Genomic DNA, 19,052 nt, shown 5'->3' with positions numbered 1-19,052 from the left:
CCCTTCCGGAGCCCGGAGCCGCGATCCCCTGTGGCCCGGGGGCTGGCGTGCCGCTGAGCGTTGAGACACGCCCCTCTCTAGAATCTTACCAATGGAAAGATTCTAAACGCAAAACAGTTCAACTTTTCCCTCCGGCGTTTTCGTGTATCTAAGCTGTTCTTTTCAGAATTCTGAACCGCTTTGAGGAACGAGTGTAAGCTATGGAGCCTCAAAAGTGCACCCAAACACAAACCCCGCAAACTTACATGAAGTTTCTTTTCTTTTCTTTTCCTTTATTTTGGGGGGGGGGGGGTAGTTCTTTATTTTTTAAAATTGAAGTATAGTTGATTTACAATATTAGTTTCAGGTGAAAAACATACCAATTCAAAAGTTGTATAGCTTGTACTCCATTAAAAAAAATTGTATTGGAGTATAGTTGATTTACAATGTTGTGTTAGTTTCTGCTGTAGAGCAAAGTGAATCAGTTATACATATATATGTCCACTCTTTTTTTAGATTCATTTCCCATATAGGTAATTACAGAGTATTGTGTAGAGTTCCCTGTGCTATACAGCAGGTTCTCTTTAGTTATCTATTTTATATATAGTAGTGTGTATATGTCAATCCCGATCTCCCAATTTATCCTTCCTTTCCCCTTTCCCCCTGGTAAGTTTGTTTTCTACATCTGTGACTCTATTTCTGTTTCATAAATAAGTTCATTTGTACCATTTTTTTAGATTCCACATATATGTGATATCATATATTTGTCTTTTTCTGACTTCACTTAGTATGATAATCTCTAGGTCCATCCACATTGCTGCAAATGGCATTATTTCATTCTTTTTATGGCTGAGTAATATTCCATTGTATATATGTAACCGCATCGTCTTTATCCATTCTTCTGTCAATGGACATTTAGGTTGCTTCCATGTCTTGGCTATTGTAAACAGTGCTGCAATGAACGTTGGGGTGCACGAATCTCTTCTAATTATGATTTTCTCTGGGTATATGCCTAGGAGTGGGATTGCTGGATCATATGGCAGTTCTACTTTTAGCTTTTTAAGGAACCTCCATACTGTTCCATGAAGTTTATTTTCTAACACTGGAGATTGATTTACTTCATATATACGACTATGCAAATACTATTTTCAAAGAAGTGTGGCATTATCATTTTTTTCTTGCAAAAATTAGTAGCCACTTCCTGGAAAAAATTAAAATATATTCAGTATGCAAATAAAAAACTTTAGTTCAGTTCTCCAACAGTATTTTGTTTGAATTCATGTCTTGCCATTTCCTTTTACCTCAAGTCATCAAATACTGCTTAATAATCTACATTTCAATTTAATGAAGTCTGAGCTTTTGAAATTTATGGATTTGGTTTTTTGGTAATAGGAAATCTGTGAAAGTTTTTGAACTCTAAAGAGTTTGCAGAGTGGATTTCTAAGGAGGTAAAGCAAAACATTAAGGCCATTCTAATAGTCGAGGCCAGTTATCAAGGCACTGAAATGGTACAAGTGAAAGAGACATTTGTGTTAGAAATCAAGAACTAACTAACTGAATGCAGCATAAAGAATTTTTTAAAAAAAGAAAGTTTTAATTCCATACAGAAGCATGTGAATATTATTAGTTGGCCGGGGAAGCACAGGACTCCATGTAGACTTGCTAGAATTCTGGACTTGCTGGCCAGCCTTCTTAAGCCACCTCAACCATTAGCAGTCTGTGGCAGGGTATTTACTTGCTTCATGGGACCAAACTTGTTTTTTCAAGATGATAATTAGCTGATCAAGTAACCTGCTAGTATGGAGCCATGAGTCCCTTTTCTGCATGGTCCTTGCTGAGGATAATAATACAACACTACTTCAGTGTGCTTCAGTATGGCCTGAGTATCACTACAGCAGCACCACTTGTTGAATCAGAATATCTGATGATGAGGTCCAGGGTTCTGTATTCTTAACATGTCTCACCAGTGATTTTTTTTTTTTTTAAATTAGGCTTAATTAATTCACTTTACTTTTCTCATATAAAAATACTCTGTGGTGGCCACAGCTGGAGCCTGGGTCCTCTGCACTTTGCTAGAACGTCAGTGAATTCCTGATAGGGAGACTGGGTGAACAGGATCTCTTTCTAGAGGTGGTGAGGTGAGATAACTGTAGATCTTGGAGATGGCATCAAAGCTGGCCTTGGTGAAGTTGCCTAGGATTTCAGTGCAGCCTCTGGCCTATGTGGCAGTAGTCCATAGTAGTCATGCTCAGCAGCTTCTGGGGCCCAGGGGTTGAGATGATGCCAGTGCCTCTGCGGGCAGGAATGGTGAAACCGAGCAGGACAATAAACCTTTCTCTGCTCCGAACTCCGACGTTTTGGGTTTGTTTGACTTCACTGTGTGTCGGGCACACAAACTTACATTCCGTAGCAACCATATGAGATGCCTTATAACAACACACCCCATTTTGGTTGGAATGCTCCTGGTTCGAGAACTGTCTTTTTGGTATGTACACAATAAACTTTTACTAATTACTGCTTTGGTGATTCACTGGTTTTACTTTGGCTGTTTCTGAACTTTTGACAAATCCAGTCTAGGATTTTTGTTACCATGTCCCTCTAGTATACTTTAATCTGGCACAGTTCCTTCTGACTTTATCATTCGTAGCATTGACATTGTTTGGAGTAAAAGCCAGGTATTTTGTAGGAATAACTTAGTTTGGGGTTTTTGAGGTTTCCTCACAGGAGAATTGGTACTTCAGTAACATGATGTCCCTCTCAGTACATCGCATCGGACTGTCCTTCATGCTAGATTATCTCATTCTTGGTGAGGTTAATTTGAACCACCTTAGTTTTAATATCTTAATTTCATTAAGATGGTGTCCACCAGATTTGTCTGTTGTAAAGTTACTATGTTTCCTTTTGTGAAATAAGAACAAATATGCTTCTGAATGTAGAATGATCTGGGCTAAAATGAAATGAAAGGTTAAACAAACTACTGAGATAATTCAGGCAAATTACCCAGAATTTCACAAATTCTTTGAGCCATTTATATCTCCCTGGCAGGAATAAGTCACATCTTTTACCTGAGAGTTCTACAAGGCATGCTATTATTAACTGAAAGGTCAATTAGGGCCAGAATAGCAAGGCCCTATCTAGTTGATGCATATATCTTGAACTTGGATCTAGAAGAGCGTAAAACAAAATTAGGAATTATTCAGTTATTATTGGCCAATATTTTTATTATTATTAAATATCACACCAGGGAGGGAATTCCCTGGCGGTCAAGTGGTTAGGACTCCACGCTTTCACTGCCGAGGCCCAGGGTTCAGTCCCTGGTCAGGGAACTAAGATCCCACAAGCCGAACAGAGTGGCAAAAAAAAAAAAAATTACACCAGGGAATTTAGATTTGATATGGTAAGAGATAGGTAAGAGATAAAAGTACTCTTTTAGTTCTTAAAGCCTAGGAGAGCGAAATTCATTCATTCATTTATTCATTCATTCTCTTAGCTCTTAAATACCTATTGAGTTCCTCCTAAAATTGAGGATACAATGTCATACAAGATAAAATCCCTACTTTCAAAGGGATTGAAATATAGTTATGAAAATGAGACTTGTATGAAGTGATTTAAAATACAAGACAGAGTATGATAAACGTAGGAGCAGCTCCAGGGAGGGAAGTGACACTTCGGGTGACCAACTTGATTTACTTCTTTTTTCCACTTTATTTTAGGGAATAGTGGAAAAAACATGGGCTATAGAATTCCACAGACCAAGACCAAGGTTGGAAACCTCTCTCTGAGTTACTAAATCTCTCCATATCTCTGTTCCCTTATTTGTAAAATGGAGATGTTAACAGGATCTACCTCACAGAGTTATTGTGAGGCTAAAACAAGGCAAAATATGTAAAGCATCCAGTCTGGCAGCAACAGGAGCCCAGTACATAGTAACATCATTACTACTATTCAACATTTTTCCTTACCTTAATTCTTAGGAGAGGCCATATGCTTCCCGAATTGCCAGGGAAACAAACAAAGCCCATAGAACCTGACCCATCCTACAGATTTAGTTAGCTGTTATTTATTCAAAAAAGGATTTGCAGCAGTTGCTCATTCTAGGTTCCAATATTTATGCCAATATCTTTATTGGACACTTTAGATCATCCTTGTGTTGTGGTTTTCCCCCAGGGTGAGGAAGGGTTACCAGTGTTAGCTTTAACTCTCTTCTCTGTTCATTTCTTTCAATAGCGTGTTCTTCCCATTTTAGAGAAAGCAAAGACACTTGATTAATATCTTTTAAGAAAATGTTGCCCTTGCTTGTCCTTCATTCCAAGGAGTTTGTAATCAACACTAGGGATTTTTTAAACTAATACCAATATAAGCTAAGGTGCAAAAGAGTTTATTTGTCCAGATTCTAAAATTAAGTATTAATTCTGGCTAAATGTTCTGGTCTAGTATAAGCATCTCTGCGAATGTTTGACTTTAAGCTTTCTTTACCTTTGTGAGGGCAGAGCACTCATTCTTCAAAGGAGAACACATGATTCCAGACCGGGAAGGGACAGAGTTGTCCAACTCTTTGGAAGCTTTAACATTCATCTAGCTATGATGATGAATAGGGCAGTGTCACAGGGTCACATGTCAGACAACAGGAAAGTTAAGGAAAATAGAGCCAAGAAGTGAGCTAAAGTTAAGAGATTATCTCATAATTAAAAGACAAAGAAAAGGGAAGGTGAGGCAAGGGCGGGGCTCAGCTGGAATCTGCCAAATGTTGGGATACTGCTCTGGCTCGTCTGAATATTCTGAAGATCCCTTTGTACACAACAGACTGATTGGAACAGGCCAACTACTAGGAGGTACAGACTTCATAGCTACAACATAAACTCTCTGAACCTCCATTTATTCACCTGTAAATGAAGAAGTTTCATATCATGGCGTTGTTGTGAGGATTTTTTCAGATAATGGGGGTCAAATGGTTAGAGCAATGACAAGATTATAATAAGCACTCAATAAATAGTAATTATTATTGTTATCATTGAGAAATATCCCCCCCACACACACCATTTTTTTTTTTTTTGGCCACGCTGAGCGCTTGCAGGATCTTAGTTCCCCGACCAGCGATTGAACCTGCGCCATTGGCAGTGAAAGTACAGAGTCCTAACCACTGGACCACCAGGGAATTCTCAGAAATATCCCTATTTCGGAGTACAAAAAAGGAAGAGCAACTTTTAAAAACACATTTTAAAAAAGCCTTCAAGTTCAAAGAAGAAAATAAATTACCCCTAGTCCCCCAACTGAAATCTAAGTATCCTTGGAGTAACACATTGGAGTATGTGAAAAAACAGCTTCTAACCATATTTCGCACTCCCTCTCTGACTCTTATAGTACTTATGTTATATTATACAAAGATACATTACCTTGTATGTTTAACAACTGCTGTCTGTGTATGCCATGCCTCTTAATTAGAGGGTAAATGTTTGAAGATAGGGACTGCTTATGCTTCTCCTCTGATACCTGTTAATAAATGTTATTTACCGATGAAAATGCCAGCTTCTCTAACTGTACTCACTAGGTATTTGTTTATAAATGTGCAAAAACTGAGTGATTGGGAACTATTATTTTATTATTTGATATTTGATTTGAAGAATATCTTGATGACACATTAAGAAAACTGAATCTGGAATTTGTTTTTCTAAATTTGTCTGAATTTTTTTTTCCTTACAGAGGACAATAGTTTCAAAACTAGTTGATGTTTTATGTTTCATAACATTTTTCTTAAAAAAAAAGCAATTTAAGTATTTTAACCAACATAATTTTTATAGAAAATCTAATTGTCAGGATTAAAAATGGATTTGTTTAAACCTTGCTTTGAACCCTGACCTACTTCCAACTTGCTTTCCTCTAGGCCATACTCATAATAAAAATATTAGTTGTACACATTTTTAAACAATAAATCATCACTTAAATGTAAAGAGGATTATAAAACTTATATTCTAGGGTTGCTGTGTTTTTTATATCTATTTTGTATACAGGTCATTAGAAGTGTATATGTCCCCTTGTAACCGAAAGTGGGGTCTAGCTGTTTACTGCTCAAAAGCCAATAAAGACGCAAGGTTGGTGGTAAGGAAAATTTGCTTTATTTTGGATGCCGGCAACTGGCAGACACACATCAGAACTGATCTCGGAGAGAGAGCAGTGAGTGGTCCTGAAAAGAGATGTTAGTTCCCCACCCAGGAATTGAACTTGGGTAGCCTGATGAAAACCAGGAATCCTAGCCATTACACCACCAGGGGCTAGAGGCTAGAAGCAAAGTGGCCCTGGCTCTTTCCCCCATTTGAAAGCAACAATGTTTCAAGGAGGCGAACACTGTAAAAAAAACAGGCACAACATATGGGAGAGCACACAGAGAAACAGTTTGCTTATTTAAGGCAGAAGCAGGGCAGAAATACACACCCAGAGAGAAGGGGTATGGGTGTCCCCCCTAATGAGGAGGAGTGCAGTAAAGAGGTGATTTAAATCCCTTATATAGGACAGTCCCTCCGGCTTTTTGTTTACCTTTGGCCATTATCTTGTTTCTGTTTTCACACCTGACTGGTCCTAGGACCCTCCCCAACATGCGTGCGTAATTTTTGCTAAGATGGATCCCACCGCCCAGGCCTGTGGGTGTATGTCTGCACTTATTATGGGGTGGCGCCCCCTCCCTCTTTCACCCCCAAGGAGCCTTCCTGCGCATGTGCAGACAGGGAAGTTTTCCTTGACGTCAGGAGTGGGTATCTTATCTCTTTACTTCAGTAGAGCTAAGCTTCTGCCACTAGCTTTGCCCTTGGAGTGAGAACAAAGCTTCAATTTTACTCCACTTGACAAACACCAGCTGTCCGGCCCAGGGGCCCATCTCTCTCCTACCTCAGAACCAATTGGCAAAATGCCCAAAGAGCACTTCATGCTCAAAAAAGAGGTTTGCCCAGTGCACACTGTTGGACTTACTCGGTCTTGGAGCTCGTCAGCCTGTCCAGATGCTTGTTTCCGTTCATTTCTTTATATATAAATCTTTGATCTCTCTGAAACTTATTTTGGTATAGTGATACATCTTTTTTTCCATATGACTAACGATTTTTCCCAGCAACATTTTGTTGAATAATCCATTTGTTCTACTGATTTAAAATGCCACTTCTATCATTGGCATTCCCCTATGTATTACTGGATTGGCCAAAAAGTGCCTTCTGTTTTTAAGTAAAAATAAATGACACATTTTTCATTTTCGCCAGGAACCTTATTGAACAACGTATTCACCCTTTTGTTCCACTACCTTCTGCCATTTTTCAGGCAACTTCATAATTCCATCTTCCCAAAACTTTTTATCTTTTTGAGCAAAGAACTGTTCCAGGTGCCTTTTACAGTCTTCCAGGGAAGTGAAATTTTTTCCATTAAGAGAATTTTGTAACGACCTAAATAAATGGAAATCCAAAGGTGCAATGTCTGGTGAATATGGCGGATGAATCAGAACTTCCCAACCAAGCTGTGGAAGTTTTTGCCTGGTCATCAAAGAAACACGCGGTCTTGTGTTATCCTGATGGAAGATTATGTATTTTTTGTTGACTAATTCCGGATGCTTTTCGTCAAATGCTGCTTTTAGTTGGTCTAATTAGGAGCAGTACTTGTTGGAACTAATCGTTTGTTTTTCTGGAAGGAGCTCATAATAGAGGACTCCTTTCCAATCCCACCATATACACAACATTACCTTCTTTGGATGAAGACCAGCCTTGGTGTGGTTGGTGGTGGTTCATTTCACTGGCCCCACGATCTCTTATGTTCCATATTATGGTACAGTATAATACAATATATAAATGGCATAATACATTTTCATCGCCCGTCATAATTTGTTTTAAAAATGGAATGTTTTCATTATGTTTCAGTGGAGAATCACAAGCGGAAATATGATCAAGAAGGTTTTTTTCATTTAACTTATGTGGAACCCAAACATCAGAGCAGTTACCATAAGCAAGCTGGTGCATATGATTTTCAACGCCTGATTTGGATGTTTTGAGTATGTTGGCTATCTCCCACGTGGCACAATGCTGATTATTCTCAATTAATGTCTCCATTTAATCGCTATCAACTTCAACTTGTCTACCCAACCATGGAGCATAGTCCAGTGAGAAATCTCCAGCACGAAACTTTGCAAACCACTTTTGACATGTTCGATCAGTCACAGCACCTTCTCCATACACTGCACAAATCTTTTGTTTTTGCGTTTCAGTTGTGTTTTTACCTTTCTTGAAATAATAAAGCATAATATGCCAAAAATGTTGCTTTTATTCTTCCATCTTCAATATTAAAGTGGCTGCAAAAAATTCACCAATTTTGATAAGTCTTTTTTAAAATGCACACTGATATGAAAGCTGTCACAGTCTAAAAAAATTGTTTCAAATAAAGTTAAAGACAACTAAATTCTACTAGAGCCATCTTATGGAAAAAACTGAATGAACCTTTTGGCCAACCCAGTATATTTGGACCTATTTCTAGACTTTCTGTTCCTTTCATCTGCTTATCCATTCATTCATTTATTCAGCAAATATTTTGGGGGAGTCTTATACTTGCCTACATGCCAGACACTTTTCCAGGTGCTGTAGACAAAAATGAACATAATGTGTTTTTTGACCCTGTAGAGCTTGTCTGTGGAAGCAGACAATAGATAAATAAATGATAAGTCAGGTGCTGATAGTGCAATGAAGATAAATCATGTGTCTGTTCATGAGCTAATTATCCACTGTTCCAATTATTTTGAATTTTGATCTTGAAAAAAAGATGAGCAGGGGTAGAGAGGGGGAGACAGAGGGGGGAACTTGGGGAGAAAGAGACAGAGAGTATGTTAAATAAAGAGCTACTATAGAAGAGTGAATGGGCCCTACCTACTCTACCAAATACTATTTGTACAACCCTGGGCAAGTTGCTTATCTCAGATCTCATATTTTTCTACTGTGAAATAGGGATGCTGCAGAGGATTGTTGTGAAGCTAAATGTAATGTTTGTAAACCCCTTGGCTCATGTTATCCTTAAAACATTTTCTTCTAGTATATGATATCAAGAAGAGTAATTATTGGTAGGAAGTAGAGATGAAAAGGTGGCGCACAGAGGATTTTTAGGACAGTGAAAATATTCTGTATGATATTGTAATGATGAACATATCATTATACATTTGTCCAAACCCTTGGAATGTTTAACATCAAGAGCAAACCCTAGGGACTTCCCTGGTGGTCCAGAGGTTAAGAGTCCGTGCTCCCAATGCAGGGGGCCCAGGTTCGATCCCTGGTCAGGGAACTAGATCCCACTTACCACAACTATGATTCCACTTGCTGCAAATAAAGATCCCGCATGCCGCAACTAAAAAAAAAGACCCCGCATGCTGCAGCGAAGATCCCGCATGCAGCAATGAAGATCCTGCATGCCACAACTAAGACCCAGTGCAGCCAAGTAAATAAATAAATAAATATTTTATTTCATTTATTTTTTTAAAGAGTGAACCCTAGCCAAAGCAATCCTGCAAAAGAAAAATGGAGCTGGAGGAATTAGACTCCCTGACTTCAGACTATACTACAAAGCTACAGTAATCAAAACAGTATGGTACTGGCACAAAAACAGAAATATAGATCAATGGAACAGGATAGAAAGCCCAGAAATAAACCCATGCACCTATGGTCAATTAATCTATGACAAAGGAGGCAATAATACACAATGGAGAAAAGACAGTCTCTTCAATAAGTGGTGCTGGGAAAACTGAACAGCTACATGTAAAAGAATGAAATTAGAACATTCTCCCACACCATACACAAAAATAAACTCAAAATGGATGAAATACATAAATGTAAGGCTGGACACTGTAAAACTCAGAAAAAAACATAGGCAGAACACTCTTTGACATAAATTGCAGCAATATCTTTTTTAATCCATCTCCTAGAGTAATGAAAATAAAAACAAAAATAAACAAATGGGACCTAATTAAACTTAAAAGCTTCTACATAGCAAAGGAAACCATAAACAAAACGAAAAGACAAGCCACAGAATAGGAGAAAATATTTGCAAACAAAGTGACCGACGAGATTAATCTCCAAAATATACAAACAGGTCATGCAGCTCTACGTAAAAAAAAAAACAAACAACGCAGTCAAAATATGGGCAGAAGATCTAAATAGACAGTTTTCCAAAGAACACATACAGATGGCCAAAAAGTACATGAAAAGATGCTCAACATCACTAATTACTAGAGAAATGCAAATCAAAACTACAATGAGGTATCACCTCACACCGGTCTGAATGGTCATCATCAAAAAATCTACAAACAGTAAATGCTAGAGAGGGTGTGGAGAAAAGGGAACCCTCCTACACTGTTGGTGAGAATGTAAACTGGTATAACCACTATGGAGAAGAGTATGGAGGTTCCTTAAAAAACTAAAAATAAACTACCATATGATCCAGCAATCCCACTCCTGGGCATACATCTGGAGAAAACCATAATTTGAAAAGATACATGCACCCCAATGTTCATTGCAGCACTATTTACAATAGCCAAGACATGTAAGCAACCTAAATGTCTATCGACAGAGGAATGGATAAAGAAGGTGTAGTACATATATATACAATCAATGGAATATTACTCAGCCATAAAAAAGAATGAAATAATGCCATTTGCAGCAACATGGATGGACCTAGAGATTATCATACTAAGTGAAGTAAGTCAGACAGAGAAAGACAAATATTATATGATATCACTCATATGTGGAATCTAATTTTTTAAAAATGATACAAATGAACTTATTTACAAAACAGAAACAGACTTACAGATATCAAAAACAAACTTATGGTTACCAAAGGGGTAACGTGGGGGGGCAATAAATCAGGAGCTTAGGATTAACATACACACACTACTATATATAAGACAGATAACCAACAAGGACCTACTGTATAGCACAGGAAACTCTACTCAGTATTCTGTGATAACCTATATGAGAAAAGAATCTGAAAAAGAATGAATATATGTATATGTATAACTGAATCACTTTGCTGTACACCTGAAACTAATGCAACATTGTAAATCAACTATAATCCAATAAAATTAATAAAAAAAAAAAAGAGTGAACCCTAATGTAAACTATGGACTTTGGGTAATTATGTGTCAATGTACGTTTGTCAAATGTACTGCTTTGGTGCAGGTTGTTGATAATGCAGGAGGGTATGCATGTGCGGGGGCAGTGGGTATATGTACTTTTCTTTGTACCTTTCTCTCAGTTTTGTGTGAGCCTAGAACTGCTCTAAAGAATTGTTTTTGTTTTTGTTTTTCAAAAAGGTGTCTGTACAGTAAGTCCCCTACATACAAACGAGTTCCATTCTGAGAGCACGTGTGTAAGTCCAATTTGTTCGTAAGTCCAACAAAGTTAGCCTAGGTACCCAACTAACACAATTGGCTATATAGTACTGTACTGTAATAGGTTTATAATACTTTTCACACAAATAATACATAAAAACAAACACAAAAAATATAGAAAACATTTTTATTCTCACAGTACAGTACCTTGAAAAGTACAGGAGTACAGTACACTAGCTGGCATATAGGGGCTGGCATCGAGTGAACAGGCAAGAAGAGTTACTGACTGGAAGAGGGAGACGAGGTGGGAGATGGTAGAGTTGAAGGTTCATCAGCAATGAGATGAAGGGCAAGCTGCAATTTCACTCACACCTCACGTTGATGACACAGGTTCTGGTTCCTTGCTGGATTCAATTCTATCTATCCTCTTGAAAAAATGATCCAGTGATGTCTGGGTAGTAGCCCTTTTTTTCTCATCATAGATGACACAGTAGCACTGGAATGCATTCTGAACAGCTGCTGCAAACTTCGTGTACCGTTCTACGTTTGGGTCCTGTGCCTCAAAAACTAACAGTGCCCCCTCAAATAAAGAAAATCCCCTTGCCATTTCCCGCGTCGTGAATCTCTTTTGTTCTTCAGTTATTTCTTCCTCCTCTTGTCTCTCTTTGTCCTTTCTCTGAGCCTCCAATTCCATCAGGTCTTCATTAGTAAGCTCCTTGTGTTGCACAGCAAAGAGTTCAATGAAGTCGTCCTCTTGCAGATCCAGCTCCAGCTTCTCGTGGAGTTGCTGAAGACCTCTTTTTACTCCTCATCCACCTTCTCAAATCCACGAAAATCATGAACAAACTGCGGGCAAAGGTTCTTCCAAACCCCATTCGTAGTGACGGCCATAACCTCACGGCAAGCAAAGTCAATGTTTTTTATGGTCTTGTGGATGTTATAGTCCTTCCAAAATTGTCACAAGGTTGTTCCTGATTCGTCACTCGCCTTTACTGCCTGATGAAAAGTGTGATGTAAATAATATTTCTTGAAAGTGGCTATAACTCCCTGGTCCATTGGTTGGATGAGCGATGTAGCATTCAGTGGCAGATGCACTACTTTGACGTTGGGATGAAAATCGTCCATGAATGGGGGTTGGCCCGGAGCATTGTCGACCAACAAAAGAATGTTGAATGGGATGTCCTTCTTCGAGCAATATTTCTCTACCTATGGGATAACGTGGTGGAAAAACCAGTCCTGGAAAATGGCCTGTGTAACTCAGGGTTACTCTTCCACACAACAGGAAGAGAGCCCTTGGCTATGATTTTAAGGGCTCTTGGGTTCTCTGAATGATAAACTAAGAGAGGCTTCAGGTTCATATCGCTGGAAGCATTGCCACGAAACAACAGAGTTAGCCTATCCTTTGCTGCTTTATAGCCTGGCATCAACTTTTCCTCCTTACTGATGTAACTTTGGTCTGGCATCCTCTTCCAATACAGTCCTGTCTCATCCACATTAAAAACCTGCTTGGGTAAATATGCGCCTTCATCAATAATTTCTCGAAGAATTTCAGGAAATTCCCAGGCAGCTACCATATCTGCTGCCTCGCCACCTACTTTTATGTTGTGAAGGTCGGCTCTAGCCTTGAAATGATGAAACCAGCCATGGCTGGCATTAAAAGATGCACCCTCTGATTCTTCACCGTGGTTCAAGTCTTCATAAAGGCTTTTAGCTTTCTCTTGCATCAGCATTAAGCTGAGCGGGACTCGATGCTTATGCTGATCATGCATCCACACACTGAGAAGTTTCTTCATCTCCTCCATCACTTTTCCATGCTTCTTTGATATTATTATCACAATCATCAGCACAGCAGACTTCACATGTTCCATGATCTTGTCCTTGTTCTTTAGAATTGTGCCAATGGTTGAACGATTCATGTTACAAGAATGAGTGATGTCTACCACCTTTTCGCCTCGCTCCACCCTCTCAATTATTTTCACTTTTGTTTCCACTGTTATTGCTTGGCACTTCTTAGCAGTACCAGCTACATCACCACTGCTTTTACACTTGCTTCCAGACATCCTGGCTTGAAATAAAGTTACTGTATTACTGTATGCTATACAGTACTGTACAGTAAATTACACAGAAGCACAACCACTTGTAGAGGATGCATGCATGTGACAATGTATGCCAGACATGTGAACTAACACGTGATTGGACATGCAAACACATGTTTGCATCTTTGAAAGTTTGCACCTTGAAGGTTCATATGTAGGGAGCTTACTGTATAAGAAAAGGAGAAGACATACAGAGGAGAAAGCCATGAGAAGACGGAATCATACATTGGAGTTCTGCAGTCCCAAGCCAAGAAATGCCAGGAAGCACCAGAAACTGGAAGAGGCAAAGAATGGATTCTCCCCAGAGCCTTTGAAGAGAGCATTGCCCTGCTGACACCTTGATTTCAGACTTCTGGCCTTTAAAACTGTAAGAGAATAAATTTCTGTTGTTTGAAGCCAATCAGTTTATAGTAATTTGTTACAGTAGCCCTACGAAACTAATATCGCATCTATTTTCAGACACTCTGTTTTCCACTGCAATGTGTCTGTTAGAAGTAGCCATCTGTTGACTTTGCCAACCAGAATCTATTCATCACTTCTTCCATTAACAGGATGTATGTTTTCTTTGAAGAAACATCCCTATCCCACTCTGCCCATGGAGTTTTGATGGGTGTGGTAGATTGTTTGCATCAATGGTCCCATTTCTTCATCCCTCTCTGCATCACATGCTTTAGTATGTATCTTTGGGGTTTCCCTTTTGAAGTTGGAATTTATTTCCCTGACTGATGTGATTTCTTTGGCCAACAGAATTGTGTGAAAGTGAATCGATCTGGGAGGAGAGAAGATGGCGGAAGAGTAAGACGCAGAGATCACCTTCCTTCCCACAGATACAGTAGAAATACATCTACACGTGGAACTGCTCCTACAGAACACCCATTGAACGCTGGCAGAAAACGTCAGACCTCCCAAAAGGCAAGAAACTCCCCCTGTACTTGGGTAGGGCAAAAGAAAAAAGAAATAACAGAGACAAAAGAATAGGGACGGGACCTGCACCAGTGGGAGGGAGCTGTGAAGGAGGAAAGATTTCCACGCACTAGGAAGCCCCTTCGCGGGCAGAGACTGCGGGTGGCAATAGGGGGAAGCTTAGGAGCCACGGAGGAGAGCGCAGCCACAGGGGTGCGGAGGGCAAAGCGGAGAGATTCCCGCACGGAGGATCGGTGCCGACCAGCACTCACCAGCCCGAGAGGCTTGTCTGCTCACCCGCCGGGGCGGGCGGGGCTGGGAGCTGAGGCTCGGGCTTCCATCGGATCACAGGGAGAGGACAGGGGTTGGCTGCGTGAACACAGCCTGAAGGGGTTAGTGCACCACAGCTAGCCGGGAGGGAGTCCGGGAAAAAGTCTGCAGCTGCCGAAGAGGCAAGAGACATTTTCTTGCCTCTTTGTTTTGCGGTGCGCTAGGAGAGGGGATTCAGAGCGCCGCCTAAACGAGCTCCAGAGATGGGCGCGAGCTGCGGCTATCAGCGCGGACCCCACAGCAACAGGGGCGCAGAGGAAAAAACAGAGAGACTCCCGCACAGATGCTCGGCGCCGAGCAGCGCTCACCAGCCCGAGAGGCTTGTCGGCTCACCCGCTGGGGCGGGCGGGGGCTGGGAGCTGAGGCTCGGGCTTCGGTTGGATCGCAGGGAGAGGACTGGGGTTGGCGGCGTGACACAGCCTGAAGGGACTAGTGCACCACAGCTGGCTGGGAGGGAGACCGGGAAAAAGTCTGCAGCTGCCGAAGAGGCAAGAGACTTTTTCTTGCCTCTTTGTTTCGCGGCGTGCAAGGAGAGGGGATACAGAGCGCCGCCTAAACGAACTCCAGAGATGGGCGTGAGCTGCGGCGATCAGCGCGGGCCCCAGAGACGGGCGTGAGACGCTGGGGCTGCTGCTGCCACCACCAAGGAGCCTGTGTGCGAGCACAGGTCACTCTCCACACCGCCCCTCCCGGGAGCCTGTGCAGCCCGCCACTGCCAGGGTCCCGTGATCTGGGGACAACTTTCCCGGAAGAATGCACTGCGCGCCTCAGGCTGGTGCAACGTCACGCCGGCCTCTGCCGCCGCAGGCTCGCCCCACCTCCTCCGTACCCCTCCCTCCCCGCGGCCTGAGTGAGCCAGAGCCCCCGAAGCAGCTGCTCCTTTAACCCCGTCCTGTCTGAGTGAAGAACAGACGCCCTCAGGCGACCTACATGCAGAGGCGGGTCCAAATCCAAAGCTGAACCCTGGGAGCTGTGCGAACAAAGAAGAGAAAGGGAAATCTCTCCCAGCAGCCTCAGAAGCAGCGGATTAAAGCTCCACAAACTGGATGTGCCTGCATCTGTTGAATACCTGAATAGACAACGAATCATCCCAAATTCAGGAGGTGGACTTTGGGAGCAGGATATATTAATTTTCTCCTGTTCCTTTTTTTGTGAGTGTATATGTATATGCTTCTGGGTGAGATTTTGTCTGTATAGCTTTGCTTTATAATAGCTTTATTTTACTTCACTATATTATAGCCTCTTTCTTTCTTTCTTTCTATTTTTTCTCCCTTTTACTCTGAGCCGTGTGGAAGAAAGGCTCTTGGTGCTCCAGCCAGGCATCAGGGCCGTGCCTCTGAGGTGGGAGAGCCAACTTCAGGACACTGGTCCACAAGAGACCTCCCAGCTCCACGTAATACCAAACGGCAAAAATCTCTCAGAGATCTCCATCTCAACATCAAGACCCAGCTTCACTCAACGAACAGCAAGCTACAGTGCTGGACACCCTATGCCAAACAACTAGCAAGACAGGAACACAGCCCCATCCATTAGCAGAGAGGCTGCCTAAAATCATAATAAGGCCACAGACACCCCAAAATACACCACCAGACGTGGACGTGCCCACCAGAAAGACAAGATCCAGCCTCATCCACCAGAACTCAGGCACTAGTTCCCTCCACCAGGAAGCCTACACAACCCACTGAACCAACCTTAGCCACTGGGGACAGATACCAAAAACAACGGGAACTACGAACCTGCAGCCTGTGAAAAGGAGACCCCAAACACAGTAAGATAAGCAAAATGAGACGACAGAAAAACACACAGCAGATGAAGGAGCAGGGTCAAAACACACCAGACCTAACAAATGAAGAGGAAATAGGTAGTCTACCTGAAAAAGAATTCAGAATAATGATAGTAAGGATGATCCAAAATCGTAGAAATAGAATAGACAAAATGCAAGAAACATTTAACAAGGACGTAGAAGAACTAAAGAGGAACCAAGCAACGATGAAAAACACAATAAATGAAATTAAAAATACTCTAGATGGGATCAATAGCAGAATAACTGAGGCAGAAGAAAGGATAAGTGACCTGGAAGAGAAAATGGTGGAAATAACTACTGCAGAGCAGGATAAAGAAACAAGAATTAAAAGAACTGAGGACAGTCTCAGAGACCTCTGGGACAACATTAAACGCACCAACATTCGAAATATAGGGGTCCCAGAAGAAGAAGAGAGAAAGAAAGGGACTGAGAAAATATTTGAAGAGATTATAGTTGAAAACTTCCCTAATATGGGAAAGGAAATAGTTAATCAAGTCCTGGAAGCACAGAGAGTCCCATACAGGATAAACCCAAGGAGAAACACGCCAAGACACATATTAATCAAACTGTCAAAAATTAAATATAAGGAAAACATATTAAAAGCAGCAAGGGAAAAAAAACAAATAACACACAAGGGAATCCCCATAAGGTTAACATCTGATCTTTCAGCAGAAACTCTGCAAGCCAGAAGGGAGTGGCAGGATAAACTTAAAGTGATGAAGGAGAAAAACCTACAACCAAGATTACTCTACCCAGCAAGGATCTCATTCAGATGTGATGGAGAAATTAAAACCTTTACAGACAAGCAAAAGCTGAGAGAGTTCAGCACCACCAAACCAGCTTTACAACAAATGCTAAAGGAACTTCTCTAGGCAAGAAACACAAGAGGAGGAAAACACCTACAATAACAAACCCAAAACATTTAAGAAAATGGGAATAGGAACATACATATCGATAATTACCTTGAATGTAAATGGATTAAATGCTCCCACCAAAAGACACAGGCTGGCTGAATGGATACAAAAACAAGACCCATATATATGCTGTCTACAAGAGACCCACTTCAGACCTAGAGACACATACAGACTGAAAGTGAGGGGATGGAAAAAGATATTCCATGCAAATGGAAATCAAAAGAAAGCTGGAGTAGCAATTCTCATATCAGACAAAATAGACTTTAAAATAAAGACTATTACAAGAGACAAAGAAGGACACTATATAATCATCAAGGGATCGATCCAAGGGGAAGGTGTAACAATTGTAAATATTTATGCACCCAACATAGGAGCACCTCAATACATAAGGCAAATACTAACAGCCATAAAAGGGGAAATCGACAGCAACACAATCATAGTAGGGGACTTTAACACCCCACTTTCACCAATGGACAGATCATCCAAAATGAAAACAAATAAGGAAACACAAGCTTTAAATGATACATTAAACAAGATGGACTTAATTGATATTTATAGGACATTCCACCCAAAAACAACAGAATACACATTTTTCTCAAGTGCGCATGGAACATTCTCCAGGATAGATCATATCTTGGGTCACAAATCAAGCCTTGGTAAATTTAATAAAATTGAAATCGTATCAAGTATCTTTTCTGACCACAACGCTATGAGACTAGATATCAATTACAGGAAAAGATCTGTAAAAAATACAAACACCTGGAGGCTACACAATACACTACTTAATAACGAAGTGATCACTGAAGAAATCAAAGGGGAAATCAAAAAATACCTAGAAACAAATGACAATGGAGATACGACGACCCAAAACCTATGGGACGCAGCAAAAGCAGTGCTAAGAGGGAAGTTTATAGCAATACAAGCCTACCTCAAGAAACAGGAAACATCTCGAATAAACAACCTAACCTTGCACCTCAAGCAATTAGAGAAAGAAGAGCAAAAAAACCCCAAAGCTAGCAGAAGGAAAGAAATCATAAAGATCAGATTAGAAATAAATGGAAAAGAAATGAAGGAAACAATAGCAAAAATCAATGAAACTAAAAGCTGGTTCTTTGAGAAGATAAACAAAATTGATAAACCATTAGCCAGACTTATCAAGAGAAAAAGGGAGAAGACTCAAATCAATAGAATTAGAAATGAAAAAGGAGAAGTAACCACTGACACTGCAGAAATACAAAAGATCATGAGAGATTACTACAAGCAACTCTATGCCAATAAAATGGACAACCTGGAAGAAATGGACAGATTCTTAGAAATGCACAACCTACCGAGACTGAACCAGGAAGAAATAGAAAATATGAACACACCAATCACAAGCAGTGAAATTGAAACTGTGATTAAAAACCTTCCAACAAACAAAATCCCAGGACCAGATGGCTTCACAGGTGAATTCTATCAAACATTTAGAGAAGAGCTAACACCTATCCTTCTCAAACTCTTCCAAAATATTGCAGAGGCAGGAACACTCCCAAACTCATTCTACGAGGCCACCATCACCCTGATACCAAAACCAGACAAAGATGTCACAAAGAAAGAAAACTACAGGCCAATATCACTGATGAACATAGATGCAAAAATCCTCAACAAAATACTAGCAAACAGAATCCAACAGCACATTAAAAGGATCATAC

At 40.6% G+C, this 19,052-nt stretch overlaps 1 long non-coding RNA gene and 1 pseudogene across 2 annotated transcripts in view; one reads left to right on the top strand and one right to left on the bottom strand.

Annotated features, from left to right (window-relative positions):
• The window catches only part of LOC309630740 (tigger transposable element-derived protein 1 pseudogene), a 213,618-nt pseudogene extending 199,450 nt beyond the window's left edge, over positions 1-14,168 (bottom strand). Inside the window, exon 1 of the transcript XR_014249514.1 lies at positions 10,290-14,168. The product of XR_014249514.1 is annotated as a tigger transposable element-derived protein 1 pseudogene (transcript). The remainder of the gene's footprint in view (positions 1-10,289) is intronic.
• Positions 142-19,052, top strand: part of LOC309630762 — an 81,028-nt gene continuing 62,117 nt past the window's right edge. The window contains exon 1 of the long non-coding RNA XR_014245925.1: positions 142-8,667. This is a non-coding gene — a long non-coding RNA (uncharacterized lncRNA). The remainder of the gene's footprint in view (positions 8,668-19,052) is intronic.

This window comes from Balaenoptera borealis (genome assembly GCF_965194805.1).
Source record: "Balaenoptera borealis genome assembly, chromosome: 6".
Taxonomy (NCBI): Eukaryota; Metazoa; Chordata; class Mammalia; order Artiodactyla; family Balaenopteridae; genus Balaenoptera; species Balaenoptera borealis.
Note: the sequence above shows the minus strand (reverse complement) of the source record. Positions and strands in the feature narration are given on the sequence as shown.